The sequence below is a fragment of the Globicephala melas genome, chromosome 11 (genome assembly GCF_963455315.2).
Source record: "Globicephala melas chromosome 11, mGloMel1.2, whole genome shotgun sequence".
Lineage (NCBI taxonomy): Eukaryota > Metazoa > Chordata > Mammalia > Artiodactyla > Delphinidae > Globicephala > Globicephala melas.
In genome coordinates, this window is record NC_083324.2 from 63919768 (window position 1) to 63935018 (window position 15251).

At 52.9% G+C, this 15251-nt stretch overlaps 1 protein-coding gene across 3 annotated transcripts in view; it reads left to right on the plus strand.

Annotated features, from left to right (window-relative positions):
• PACSIN1 (protein kinase C and casein kinase substrate in neurons 1) overlaps window positions 1–15251 on the plus strand; it is a 65248-nt gene that overhangs the window by 27179 nt on the left and 22818 nt on the right. The window contains exon 1 of one of the 3 annotated variants that reach the window (XM_060307945.1): window positions 11686–11706. The exons of 1 other annotated variant lie outside the window; for it this stretch is intronic. The gene's annotated coding sequence lies outside the window, so the exon portion shown is untranslated. Of the gene's footprint in view, window positions 1–11685; window positions 11707–11792; window positions 11987–15251 lie in introns of those variants that run through there. One more of the 3 variants, XM_060307944.1, reaches the window with a different exon arrangement.

Genomic DNA, 15251 nt, shown 5'->3' on the forward strand with positions numbered 1-15251 from the left:
GGCTTCCCTGGTGGCGCAGTGGTTGAGAGTCTGCCTGCCAACGCAGGGGACACGGGTTCGTGCCCCGGTTCGGGAAGATCTCACATGCCGCGGAGCGGCTGGGCCCGTGAGCCATGGCCGCTGAGCCTGTGCGTCCGGAGCCTGTGCTCCGCAACAGGAGAGGCCACGACAGTGAGAGGCCCACGTACCAAAAAAAAAATATATATGGTTAAAGTGGTAAATTTTATGTTACATATATTTCACCACAGGTTTTTTTTTTTGGCCACGCCACGTGGCTTGCGGAATCTTAGTTCCCCGACCAGGGAGGAACCCTAGCCCCTGCCAGTGAGAGCGCGGAGTCCTAACCATTGGACCACCAGGGAATTTCCGCACCACAGTTTAAAAAAAAAAGTGTTCCAGGTGATTCTCATGTGCCTCTGGGTTGAGAGCACTCTAAGAAGGGCCAGCAGACCAGTATGAAAGTAATAGTTGCAGTTAAGTACTACAGGTGCTGGGATAGACATGAGTGTGTATGTGGAAAGGATGGGCATATCTGCATAAAAAGGTCAGAGGGTCAGGGAAGATTTTTTTCCTCATGAGGCAGGCTACTGTAATGATTCAGTCAGTTCTAGAGCCAGACTTCTTGGTCTCAAATCCTGCCTAGCTCAGTGAGTTCTGTGCAGTAACTTAGGCAAGTTACTGCTCTGTACCTTAGTTTCCTCATCTATAAAATGGGAATAATAATAATGCTGGCCTTATAGGGAAGCTATGAAGTTGAACAAGGCCATCCATGTAAAGCGTTTAGGACAGTGCCTGCTCAGTAAATGTTAGGTAATATTATGGTAATGAATATACCATAATTTATCAATTTCGCCAACTATGGACATTTAGGTTTTCTTCCTTTTCTGATTTAACAAAATTGCACAGGACATTTTTGTGTTTGTTTTCTTGAGGACATAAGATTTTCTCAAGAATGTATGCCAAGAAGTAGAATCCTAAGTTGCTGGGATGGGCATGGTCAACTTTATGACCCACCATTGTGATGTGTGCCCACCATCACAGTGCTCTCCAGTGTTGGGGAAACTACTGGGGTCTCTTGAAAGGATTATTTCAACATGACATTTTAAAATATGTGAACCCTGTGTTCAGACGTGTGAGCCTTGCAGATGGTAACAGTTGGGATGCCAGTAACAGAAAAAACAACTCAAAATGGTTTAAATCATTGTGACTCAAATTTTATTGTGTAAATAGATCACATATTACCTGTTAAAATGCAAACTCTGAGTCAGTAGGTCTCAGAGTGTCGGGTGGGGCCTGAGAGTCTCCATTTCTAATAAGCTGTCGGGTAATACTAATGCTGATGGTCTACCAACCACACTTTCAGTAGCAAGGGTTCTTAAACTTGGCTGAAATACCTGGGGGAGGTTTTAAAAATGCTGATTGTTGGGTCCTTCACTCAGAGATTCTGACTTAATTCGTATGAGGTGAGTTTTTAAAGCTTCCCAGTTATTCTAATGGGCAGCAAAGTTTGGGAACTACTTACTTAAACAAAAAGGGAGACTCATTGTCTTGGTTACCAGGATCTCCCGAGGACAGCTCCAGCATTGGTTAGTTCTGTGATTCAATCACCTCCAGAAGCCACTTCTTTCTGGCCCTCCTCCTAGCTCCTCGTAGGCTGCCACAGCTCCAGACATCACATGCAGACTCCACAATGTCTAAGAAGATGAGACTATTTCTTCCTAAATGTCTCTTATCATCAACAAGGAATCCTTTCCTGGAAAGTCTTTCTCTCTGGTCTCACAGGCCAGGGGAACAGGTGTGCCACAAATCACTTAGAGAGCAGTGGTTCTTAAAGTGGGTCCCCGCATCAGGATCAGGATCATCAGATCACCTGAGCACTCAATAGGAAGGCAAATTCTTGAGCCCCACCACAGACCTATTGAATCAGAAACTTTGGGGGTGAGGCCCAGCAATCTGTTTTAACAAGTCTTTCGGGTGATTCTGATGAATGTTCAAGTTTGAGAACCACTGGCCTAGAGTTTGTATCTTGGACCAGTGGTTCTCAATCTGGGTTGATTTCGCCCCCCCAGGGGACATTCAGCATCTGCAGAAGTTTTTGTCTGTTATAACTGGGGGGTAGGTGCTACTGAAATCTAGTGGGTAGAGGCCCAACATCCTACAATGCATAGGACAACCCCCCAACAAAGAATTATCCAGCACCAGGTGTCCGTAGTGCTGAAGTTGAGAGACCCTGTCTTAGGCCAGTCAGCATTTCTTCTGAGTCACTTGTTATGTAGTCAGGACTCTGGTCAGCAAGAGTCAAAGAGGAATGACTGTTGGTTACAGAACCAACCGTGTCTGCTCCTGGAAATTACTTTCACAATAAAACAGACATCCCCACCATCTTTCCCACCCTGCCCCCTTGTGGCGAAGCCCTTTCTTTAGAAATAGAGAAATACTATAGAATGAGAAATAGAGAAATACAAAGAATGGGGTTGGCAGGGTCAAAGAGGTTTCTGTTTGTCAGGAGGAGCAAACACACAGCCCCTGGCTCTCTCCTTTTTTTTGGTGGTGGTGGTGGGGATCCTGGCCAGGGGAAGGGGGTGTTGACAGGGGTCATACATGGTGGCTTGCTCCAAATATTATTGGTCATGCAGTTTTGTCAGGAGATTAATCATCTCTCTCTAAACATAACACATGATTTTAAAGGTTGGCTATATCCCTAAATGTGACTTTTGCAGTGTTTTGGAACCATTTTCTTTCTTTTTTTTTTTTTTTTTTTTTGCGGTATGCGGGCCTTTCACTGTTGTGGCCTCTCCAGTTGCAGAGCACAGTCATCCAGACGCGCAGGCTCAGCGGCCATGGCTCACGGGCCCAGCCGCTCCGCGGCATATGGGATCTTCCCAGACCGGGGCACAAACCCGCGTCCCCTGCGTCGGCAGGCGGAATCCCAACCACTGCGCCACCAGGGAAGCCCTCTTTTTTTTTTTTTTTGGTCTAAGAAATGCAGCCCCATCGTGTCATATGAGCAGGGGAACAACTAGAATGTAATATGCAGGGAACTCGTCTTTTGGGCCCCATCAAGTGTGTGACACTGGACATGCCTGCATTTGTATGGACTACCTTCTAGCACTGTCTCTTTGAATTTTCTGCAATGATGGAAATGTTCTATTTCTTTTTAAAATTAATTAATTAATTAATTAAATTTTGGCTGCATTGGGTCTTCGTTGCTGCGCGTGGGCTTTCTCTAGTTGCGGTGAGTGGGGGCTACTCTTTGTTGCAGTGCGTGGGCTTCTCATTGCGGTGGCTTCTCTTATTGCGGAGCATGGGCTCTAGGTGCGCATGCTTCAGTAGTTGTGGCTCGCGGGCTCTAGAGCATAGGCTCAGTAGTTGTGGCGCATGGACTCTTTTTTTTTTTTGGCTGTGTTGGGTCTTTGTTGCTGCACTCGGGCTTTCTTTAGTTGCGGTGAACAGGGGCTACTCTTTGTTGCGGAGCATGGGCTCCAGGGCGCATGGGCCTCAGTGTTGTGGCACGCGGGCTCAGTAGTTGTGGCTTGCGGGCTCCAGAGTGCAGGCTCAGTCGTTGTGGAGCACAGGCTTAGTTGCTCTGTGGCATGTGGGATCTTCCCGGACCAGGGCTTGAACCCGTGTCCCCTGCATTGGCAGGCAGATTCATAACCACTGCGCCACCAGGGAAGCCCAGAAATGTTCTATTTCTGCACTAAGATGGTAGCCACTAGCCACATGTGGCTGTTGAACACATGAAATATGGCTAGTGCAGCTGAGGAATTGATTTTTTTTTTTTGGAATTGAATTTTCAAATTTATTTAAATCTATTTAACTGAATGGACAGTGGCAACTGGCAACTGTAATGGACCGTGTCACCTTAGATGCCCTGAGTTGTCCCCATGGTTCTCCGCAGTGTGCTGGCTCGTGGTGGGCCCCGAGAAGCACTCAGCATACAGGCTACTTAGAGCTGGATGGGTTCATACTCAGAGGATTCCATGTTCAGCCGATCTCAGCTGGCATCCCCTGCCCACCGGCCCCAGATTCCAGAGAGAGGCTCGGTTATTTTGGTTTTTTTTGTTTTTTTGTTTTTTTTGGCCACACCATGTGCCCTGTGGGATCTTAGTTCCCCGACCAGGGATTGAACCTGAGCCCTTGGCAGTGAAAGCGCCGAGTCCTAACCACTGGACTGCTAGGGAATCCCTGAGGCTTGGTTGTTTTGAATGTTGTGAAAAGCTGCCCCAACATTGAGCATTTCCCAGCTGAGGCAGCTCAGCCCACCCAATATTTCAGAGCTCTTTGCTTTTGGTGAGAATTTTCTCAGTTCAGCGTAGAAATGTTGATTATACCATACCGGTCAAGAACTCTACCTGGTAATTAATTGAGTAAAAAGTCAAGGCACTTCCCTGGCAGTCCAGTGGTTAAGAATCCGCCTTTCAATGCAGGGGACACAGGTTCGATCCCTGGTCCGGGAAGATCCCACATGACGCGGAGCAACTAAGCCCGTGCGCCACAACTACTGATCCTGCGCTCTAGAGACCGCAAGCCACAAATACTGAGTCTGCATGCCACAACTGCTGAGCCCTTGTGCCACAACTACTGAAGCCTGCATGCCTAGAGCCTGTGCTCTGCCACAAGAGAAGCCACCTCAATGAGAAGCCCTGGCACTGCAACGAAGAGTAGCCCCCGCTCACCGCAACTAGAGAAAGCCAGCGTGCAGCAAAGAAGACCCAACGCAGCCAAAAATAAATAAATAAAATAAATAAATTTAATAATAAAAAAAAAAAAGACTCTGTGTGTTCCACTGCAGGGGGTGTGGGTTCGATCCCTGGTTGGGGGAACTAAGATCCTGCGTGGTGCGTGGTGCGGCAAAAAAAAAAAAAGTCAATTTGTTTTCCAGTTGAAAAAATTACTTAGCATGTGCGGTTTGTTTGGTAGACAAAAATCTTTCAAAACGTGGGGTTCCTTGGGTCAAAAAATATGCAAAGTGTCCCTGAGTGGTGCAGAAGTTGGAAATTGATAATCTAGTCCAAGCCCCTCACCTTGAGGGAGGAATCTGATACCGGCAGAGAGGGGAGACCCATGCCAGGGCTTTGGGCTGGGATGGGGCTGAGTCAGGACTAAAAGCCAGAGCCCTAGGCTTGTGGGAGAGGCCAGTGTCTGAAAAGGCTTCTTGTGTCACAGTGTGTGTGTGTCTGTCCTGGGCTGTCTGCCCCCCAGGACAGTGATTGTGGCATTCCTTTTGATCGGTGCCCAGACAGGTGGGGAGGTGTAAAGCCTCTTCCATGACGGTGTCGTGGAGTAGGTGTTACAGGATAGGAGCAGTGCTGCAGGTGTGCTCACTGGGCTGCCTGTATCACAGTGGGGAGCTACGTGGAAAGAAGGTCATAAAAAATGCCAATTCTTGGGCCCTATTATAGACCTACTGTGGTGGTTGGGTACACTGGTGCTCCCTAACCCCACCTGTGAACCCCAGCTCCTGCTATTCACACCCTAGGTAAGCCTCACCCCCCAATTCCCCCCACTTCCCCACCCCTGTCCACCTGCCACATGGACGCTGGGCTTGGCCATGTTGACTTGCTTTGGCCAGTGAGATAGTGGCCAGCGTGATAGAAGCAGAGGCTTGCTTGATAGGTAAGTAAGTGGCCACACATTAGAACTTGTCCTTTTGGAATGTGTGCTCTTGGAGCCCTGAGCTATCATGTTAGGTAGGGCCAGGTACCCCGTTGGAGAGAGCACGTGGGAGGGAAGGCAGAGAGGGAAGGGGGGAGGGGGAGGGACAGGGTCAGTTGTGTGAATGAAGAAGCTGTCTTGGACATTTTAGCCCCAGCTGAGGCCATGTGGGAAAGCACCACCCAGCGAACCCACCACCCCACACCCTGGTGGTAGGGGATGGGGCACTGGTTACTGCCAGGCAAGGCTCCCCACTTGACCCCTGCTCAGGGGGATGGGGTGGGACAGGCTGCAGTTTTTTCCATGGTGTTTGGCTAGAGTAGGGCATTTATTGTTTTAAAAGTTTTTGTCTTGCAAAACTGCACCTTTCCTAGTCCTCTGGCTAAAGAGAGGAGGCTTGTCTTGGGGCTGTTTTTGTCCACGTTTATTCGTCTTTCTGGGTTGCTGACTTCTCCAGCGACACATCTGGGATATAGCAGGGAAAAAGAAAACCCAGAGAACTCACTGCACTGTCGTTCCTTGGGTCCTGAGGTCCCTAGTCCGTCTGCCTTCTTCTCTCCCCCTTTAGAGTCTTCTTACGTTTGTTTTATATGTAATGCCCAGGGTTTTTAGCTGGACTTTGCAGAAGGAAAAGGGACAAGTACATTTACTCCATCTTTTGCCCAGGAACCAGAAATCCAGATTTGCCTTTTCTTGAGCATGATGTAAATAGAATCCACAAGAAAGGCCAAACTTGGCCCTGAAGTCAACAAATTAAAAAATCTGTCAACAACAACAAAAAAATAGAATCCACAGGCTTCCCTGGTGGCGCAGTGGTTGAGAGTCCGCCTGCCGATGCAGGGGACACGGGTTCGTGCCCCGGTCCCGGAGGATCCCACATGCCGTGGAGCGGCTGGGCCCGTGAGCCATGGCCGCTGAGCCTGTGCTTCGCAATGGGAGGGGCCACAACAGTGAGAGGCCCACGTACCGAAAAAAAAAAAAAAAATAGAATCCACTATGTATGTTCTTCTCAGTTTGTGCTTCTCTTGCTCATCATGATTTGAGACTTTTTTCCATGTGGTTGTGTGTAGTTGGATGCTTTTCATTGCTGTATAGTATTCAACTATGTAAGCAAACCACACGGTAGCATTTGCACAGTGGAGTCCTAGACAGCAGTGAAAAAGCAAACTACCTCAACTGCATGCAATAACTACACGATTTTTTTTTTTTTTTTTTTTTGCGGTACGAGGGCCTCTCACCACCACGGCCTCTCCCGTTGAGGAGCACAGGCTCCGACGCGCAGGCCCAGCGGCCATGGCTCACGGGCCCAGCCACTCCACGGTGTGTGGGATCCTCCTGGACCGGGGCACGAACCCGTGTCCCCTGCATCGGCAGGCGGACTCTCAACCACTGCGCCACCAGGGAAGCCCCCACATGATTTTTTGATCAGTCCTTCTGTGGATGGGCATTTGGGTTGCTTCCAGTTTGGAGCTACTATGAGTAAAGCTGCTACAAGTGCTCTTGGTCATGGGTTTCAGTGACCACAAACACTCATTTCTGTTGGGAATAAATATTGCAGAAGCCTCTTAACTGGTCTCTTTGTTTTAGCCTGTTGCCTCCTTCTAGTAACTTTTCCATATCAAAGCCACAGTGATCTTTCAAATACATTAACTGGACCTCTTCTCCACCCTTGCTCAAAAATACCAGTGCCTTCCTTTCTTGCTTAGAATAAAACCAGATCCTCACCATGGTCCACAGGGCCCTACAGGATCTAGCCCCTGCCTGTTCTTTGTTCCTACCTTGTTTACTCCCCTCTCTGCTGTCCCTTCACCTACCCACCCACCTGTCCACCCACCCATTCAGTTTTGGGTGCCTTCAGTGTGCCGAGCTCACTCCCACTTCAGGACATGCGCCCTTGCTGTCCCCTCTGCCAGAAACAGTCTCCCCCCGGATTATCACATACTTCCTTTTCCCCTTTATATAAGTCTTTGTTCAAATGTTATCTCTTCAAAGAGGGATTCTAAAATGGCCCCCACTTACCCTCTCTATCCCTTTACCCACATTATTTTTCTTGATGGTTCCCATCATCACTTGAACTTTTTACTCTTTATCTGTTGAGTGTCTCCCACTTTGGCATGAAACATCCATGGGGTTATCTCATGGTTATGTGCCGTGTCTCGCTGCCTAGAGCAGCGCTGCATGTAGTAGGTGCTCAGGAAACGTTTGTTAAATGTATTAAAGACACTGACATGGGATTTGGTCAGATGCCTCAGTTCTGACACCAGCATCATCTTCAAGCTATATCACGGGCCAAGTCCCTTAGACTGTAATCTCCTGTGATCTTGTGACAATGCAGATTCTGATCAGGAGGTCTGGGGTGGGACCTGAGATTCCGCCTTTCCTACCAACTCCCAGGTGATGCCCAAGCTGTGGGACCTGGGACCCAGGCTTTGAATAGTGAGGCCGTAACTGCTCTGAGCCTCGGTTTCCACACCTGTAAAATGGCTCATTGTTGAAAACAAGTGGGTGAAGTGTGTAAAGCACTGCGCATGGTGCCTGGCCTTAGCACACACTCAGTAAGTTTCAACTGCCCCTCCTCTGGGGACCTTTCAGGGTCTGAAACTCAAAGTAGTTGTTGGTTTTCTCCCTCTGATTCTTTCCATCCCCATGTGTTTAGTCCTCTACACAGACCCTCAGCAGAGCCTTGTCCAGTTTATTTCTCCATTGCTGGCCAGCAATCTGCTCCATTCTCCTGTCATGGGCAGAGGTTTTGGGAGGATTCTGGCATTTTGACAGTCATGCGGGCATTATGCAAATGAGATACAAAGCAGCAGTTAATGAACCCTGATTGCATTTGCCCAGCACTGGGAACACGGAGGATAACTGCTGGGCTGGGGAGGGGGCAATTATACTCTTTGGGTTGAACAAGGAGGTGGTGACAGAACAGGTTGGCTGCTCCTGGGGGGCACGAGAGCAGCTGCCCTGTGGCCTGGGTGAGACCCCCTCCTCATTTGTAGACTGATCCCACCTGTGGGACTGGAACACGATTAAGGTCCAGGAGTAAGGGGCTGAGGTCGGGCATGGTGTGTATGTTGGGCGGGGGGGTCATGGGGGGTGTCCCTGGGCCTGTCCAGGGCCTACAAGTAGGGGAGTGGAGGCTGCAGATGGCGACTCCTTGATATTTTTCTAGCCCAATTAACATGCAGAGGAAAGTTTCAACAAAACTGTGGCAGAGGACAATTTTCCCCTGAATGGGGTTCACTTGGGAGGAAGGAGACGAGGGAGGTAGGAGGTAGTTAAAGACGGAGTAGTTTCAAAGGGCACAGGCTGACATGGCGTAACCTATTACCCGTATTTTTGCTGGTTTTGGGGGGGCCTCTTATCGATGTCAACTTTGACAAAAACTAAGGATATCCCAATCTTGTTGTCTTCTACCCCTATGATACCTGTCTTGGGGGCCCTCCCAACAGCACATGGGGCTGAGCAGGCTGATAGTAGGGTGGGGTGGGGTGGATGCTCTCTGGCCTGGGGAAGGTGGGGGGCGACAGAAGGGGTCAGCTTCTCAGAAGCACAGAACCTGCCTGAGTGTGGGAGGGCAGAACTCAGGGGTCTGCCAGGCAGCAGATGGGGCTGGATCAGGCTGATGGAGGTGGGTCGGGGGCAGCTATCTTTGGTATCCCTGGATGGAACCGGCTCTTTAGGAGAAAGATGATCCGGGGCCGGGGGCTGGCAGGTGGGCAGGGGGCTCTGTTTACAGGGCCTGGGAACTCAATCCCTCCCCACCCCCTAGCTCTCCCGGGAATCTGCTCTCAGGCACCAGGCATCCCCACCCTCTTGGCCTGGGTGTCGACCTCACTGACTACTGAGCACCTCTAGTCCTGGGGACACCCAGCGTCAGGCTTCTGGCCCAAGTAGGCCAGGCTGGAAGTCACCTCTGCGGTTGTTTGGGGGAGGGGCCCTCACTCACACCCACTATGTCCCTAGCACTTCAAGTACTTATGACCCTGTCCTGCCTTTGACCTAAGGATGAGAAGCACCCTGGCTGTGAAACTCCTAGAAAATGGGTGGCTGTCACTGTGTTTCCTAATCGGATCTTTCCTAATGGAACCAACATAGAGCATCGGGAAAAGCTTGGCAGGCATAGGGTTCAAATCCCAGCCCAGGCATTTTCTGGCTTTGTCCCCTTGGGAAAATTGCTCAATCTCTCAGAGCCTTTGTTTCCTAATCAGTCCTGTGACCTCATCTGCAGGGCTGCCGTGACAGCCGGAGACGGAGACGCTACAGGAGAACTGGAATCAGTAAATCCACTAGCTCATCACTCCTAAGGGCAGGGACTTTGTTTTGCCCATGGCCTGTGTCCCAGCACCTAGAACAGTTCGTGGCACATGGTGCGTGCCTAGTAAATATCGGTTGAATGAATGAAATGCCCTATTTTCATCTATTCTAAGACGATTTCCCCCTCACATTTGACATCACTGATATTAGGATGCTTCATACAATTTAGAGCATGTCTTGGTTTAACTGGCAGCAGTCTTATGATTGAGACGGGTCTTAGATGGGATGAACTATGGAAGAGGCTGTCATTATTAACAGGCACTTTTTGGCTTAATTTTTGGTGGGCTTCTGGTTCTTTCTGATTGTGTGTGCCCTCTCTAGGCTGTGTGGGGTCCCTGAGAATCACCCTAGGGCACAGGGGCTGCAGTGATCCTGCCTGAGGTCTTTCTGAGGCAGTGCTGGGCTGGGGTCAGCACATCCTGTGGGGAACACTGTGTGCCCCGGGCCCCTTTCTCCACTCGATCTACAGACCCTGCTCTGGCCCCCACTGCATGCTATCCCTCCTGGGGAGGAGCGGGTGGCAGGGCTGTCTGAGCCTGGAACTCCCTCTGGGGAGGAGGGTCCCATTTTACTCAATCCTGTCATAATTCCAAGTACCAGGACTGGACAGCAGCTAGGAGGGTGGGGGGAATATCTGTGAGCCTCCTAGGCTGAGGGGGCTCTAGGTAGGAGCTAGTCTGGACCAGGCAGAGGACTTTCAGAATGAGGGAGAGGGAGTGGAGGAGGGTGAACCCCGTCTCCTCCCAACCCCAGTCCCTCCAGCAGCCAAGCTAAGACGCGGTGGGCAGATTAGTATCTAGAAGAGCAGACAGATCCTCTCCTGGTTGGGACACTTACTGGTGTCACCGATCCGTCCCATAAGGCTAGGGTTGGGGGCTTGCGTGTATAGCTGTGATTTTATGTAGGACGGGTTTGTGTGATACGTGTTCTGGATCCGTGTAGATGTGTGTACACTGATATTAGTGTTAGAGTCATGTGTAAGTATGTGTGTTACCTGTGCGTGTATAGGTAGATCCACAGATTTGTGGAAATGCACGTGTGCAAATACACGTAATGCGTGTTTGTATATGTGTGTCGTTGGGGTGCACATGTGCATGGACACATGTTGTTGCTAATGAGTCATACGTGTGGGGTACAAGCCTAGATGTTTGCTCTAAGGGGTGTGTGACAGCTGTGGCCTGTGGGAGCAGCACCAGAATTCAGATCACAAAGCCTTGCTGCCAATAGCAAGCCCAGGAGCCTTGGATGCCCAGACGAGTTGTTTCACTACCGCGGGCCTCAGTTTCCAATCTGTAAAATGGGTATGGAATCTCATGGAATGAGATTGTAGACAAGCATCTCACACTCGGCCTGACACAGAAAAATCTCAGAATAAAAGTTTGGAATTGAGGAATGACTGAATGAGAATAAATGATTAAGCAAGTAGAAATGTGTGACAGAGAGGCATGCGGTAAGATTTTAAGGACCTGAGGGAAGCGTGTGGAAAGGTGCAGCTTACAGTGCCTTGAAGGGATGCTGGGGGAGCAGGGTCTCAGGCAGAAAGAGAAGACGGGGCTGGAGCAGGGACCCCCCATCCCGTGGGGCGTGGTTGCAAGAGCCTGGGAAGGTGAAGTGTGCGCGTGCCCAACAGCCCGGGGATGCAGGAGCCGCAACGTAGGCGGGCGTCCCCGGGTGTACGCGGGAAGGAGGCTGGCTGAGCGAGCATTGCCCGGTTGCCATAGAAACGAGAAGGAGGTGGGTGGCGGGAGAAGGAGGCGGGTCGGGAGGCGGGAGGGGGAGGAGGCGGCCGTGGGGGCGGGGAGCTGGCTTCTGCAGTTCGGGCGCTGCTGCCTTCCCGAGCAGCGAGCGGTGGAGGGAACCCAAGAGGACAGAGCTCCCAGCCCGGGCGCCAGGCCCCCTCCCTGCCCGCCACCACGGAGAAGGAGGAGGACAGCCGGCCCCTCCGGCCCTGGCCTGGCCCAGTGGGGACAGTGCACTCCTACGTGCCCCTGGCTAGGTGCCCAGACGGGCCCAGGTAGGCATTCCGGCGGGGACAGCCAGAAGAGGCTGCACGGAGAGTGGGGCCCCAGGGCTGCCGTGCCCTCCTACCGGCAGTACCTGGTGGCAAGCACAGGGGTCGAAGGGGCCAGGGCCAGTAGAACTGGTGGGGAGCAGCCTGCATCCTGAGAGGCCCTCTTCAGAACCTGGGTCCTCTCCATCAGGAGGACTGTGCCCCTGCTACCTCTCCTCCTCTGCACTTCTGTCCCTCTCCACCGCTGCCACAGGTCCCGACTGGAGAAATGCCTCTTCCCAGGCAGAGCAGGCCAAGGGGGCTGGAACTCCCAGGAACCCAAAGTGCTTGCTCCCCAGTCTGAGGCTGGGGGGGGTGTGGGTGAGGATACCCCCCGCCCCTGCTCAGGGCACTGCTGGGCCCTGGCCATTTGGAACCAGCAGACCCCCGCCTCCACTATCAGCAGCCTCCCTGCTGGCCCCGTTGCTCTCAGGCCCTGGGCTTAGAGCCCCAGTCAGGAGAGAGGCATCTCTCTTCTCCCCCAAGCTGAGGCCCTTACCCCTCCTTGTTCCCCTGCAGACCCAGTTCCCCCAGGACCCCTGTCCCACCGCCCCAGCAAGCCCAGGGGCTCCATGCTGGGGTATAGGAGAGCGGGCCCTGATTGGGTGGGGGGTGCCTGTGGCCCTCCCTCCCCCTCTCTCTGTGCCTCTGCTGCATTGCTTCTGGGGATGACTCCACTGCTGCTGGGGGAGCTCGGGGCACTGCAGAGGAGCTGCTGCCTGCTGCCCAGGAAGGGGTGGGGCCGGGCCTGGGGAGGAGCTGGGCCGCACTGCCTGGCTCTGGGCACGGAGGGGGCAGGAGGGCCTGCAGCAGCGCAGTGGGTGGAGTGCACCTGGTCCTGGCGGGCCCTGGGCCACAGCTAAAGGGCCTCGGCCAGCGTGGGGAGGAGATCCCAGCCTGAGGGGGCAGGGGTTGGTGTGTGCAATCTCAGGCGTGCCTAGGGTGCCTGGGCCTTGGAGGGTCTGCCCCCTTCTCCTGCCTGCCTTCCATCCCCAGCACCCCCTGAGAGCTTGGCTGGGTCCTGGTACCACGCTGTGGAGCTTCCCCTTCCTGGGCACTTGGGGACAGGGCCCAGTGTGATGGGGCCGGGGAATACGTGCTGAGAGGCTGACGTGGCTCCATTCATTTCTGCAAACCTTAGTTGCACCTGCTGAGTATAGGCACAAGGGCCTCCCACTTCAGGGTTAAGGGCCCAGCAGGTGAGAGGGAGGGTCTCAGATGGCAGGAGCTTGGGTGAGGGCTGCAGATCTGCCCAGAAGCTGTCAGTCCAGTAACCCGTGTGCACCGTTACCATCTGCCCCCTGCTTCTCTGAGCCCCGGCACAGGTCAGGGCCTGGGGCTGGCACTGGCGTCTATCCTGCTTCACCTCCTACAGCTGGGCCAGCCTCCATCCCGGCCACAGCAAGGGCCCGTGAGGCCTGGAGGTCAAGAGCTGGAAGGATCTGTCCCTTCCCCAGGCCCTTCAGGCCTGGCCCTAACCACCGCCCCCCCACTCCTGTTTGGCCTTCTCTAGGCCACATTCCCCTTCTCTTCAATTTTTTTCTGTCCCATGTCCCCCTGGGGTCTGTCTTTGCTTGCTCTGTCTCTCTCCTACCCTTTTTGCCCCCAGGCTCTGGGGCAGTTAGCCAGCAGAATGGCCTCCTGGGGCCCATTTCCCAGCCCCACCCATCACCCCCAGTGGGCTCACAGCCCAGAGCACATGCCCCCCACCTCCAGCAGCCTTCCCAGCATCAGAGGGAGCTGAAGGGAAGCCCCAGGATCACTCAGAGGCCGGGACCCCAGGACTAGAGGAACAATTTGGCCCAGGGGGGGCCCCTCCCCACGTGCCCCCAGTGCAGGAGCTCTGGGGAGAAGAAGGAACATCTCCACTTGGCTCTCAGGGCGCCAAAACTGAGCTCCCATCTCCCTTAAATTGTTCCTCCCGCGGTGCTCTCCAGCTCAGGAAACAGCACCCCACCTGCCGGCTGCTCAGGCCCAAACCCTGATGCCACGCTTGACTCCTCCTCCCTCTCGCACTCACAGCCAAACCATCAGCAAATTCTGTTGGCCCCACGTCAGAGTACTTCCCACCCCACCCGCCCCTCACTGCTTCTGGCATTACTACCTTGGTCTGAGCCCCCATCTTCCCTGATGGGAGGGCTACAGCCACCTGCCAGCAGGTGCCCTGTACTTCTTGCCCCCTGTAGTCCCCTATTCCTATGCCCCCAGCAGCCAGGGATCCTTTAAGACCTAAGCCAGGGACTTTACTGGTGGTCCAGTGGCTAAGACGCCACGCTGCCAAGGCAGAGGGCCTGGGTTCGATCCCTGATCCCACGTGCCGCAACTAAAAGATCCTGCGTGCCGCAACTAAAAGATCCCACACACGGCAACTAAGACCTGGTGCAGCCAGATAAATAAATGAATAAATATTAAAAACAACAACAAAAACTCTAAGCCAGATCACATCCCACCTCTTCTCACGCCCTGCAGTAGCTCCCATCTCACTCGATGGGGGAAAAGTCACAGGCCTCGCTCTGACCTACAAGGCATCACGTGTCTGCATTCTCTCCCCGCCTTCCCCACCAACCTCTCTGACCTCAGCCTTCCCCTCTCCTCACTCCCTCTGTTTCAGCCACATGGCCCCCTTGTTCCTCAACCGTGGCAGCCATGCTTGTGCCTCAGGGCCTTTGCACTGGCTGTTCCCTCAGCCTGGATGCTCTTCCCCCAGATATCTGCATGGTGCCCTCCCTCACCTCCTTCAGGTCTTTGCTCAAATGCCACTTTCTGAGAACGGCCTTCTCTGACCAGCCTGTGTAAAACAGCATCGCTCCTAAGTCCCCACCATCCCTCCCAGACCCCTTCACTGCCTTATTCTTCTCCAGAGCTTTTGTCACCTTCTACCACACTTGATCATTTACTTTTTCATCTGGTTTCTTGTCTGTCTAGCCCTCTAGAATGTCAGCTCCATGAGGCAGGCAGGTTTCTGGTTTGCTCATGCTGTAGCCCAGAGCTGCACTATGAGGATCAGGGCTGCAATTAAAGGCAGGAGTCTCTGCCTCAATGGCTGGCCCCCTGCATCCGTGCTGTAATGGTTTCAGCCCTCACAGGGGAAGGGATGCAATGCCCCCCTGGCTGGGCAGTTGCCCCAGGGCATCGAGTTGGACAGGATGTCCTGCATGGACTGGGTGCACACTTCTTGCCTTTTTCTGACCCAGCCATGGCCAGGACAGCTCTACCCGGCCAGGAAGGG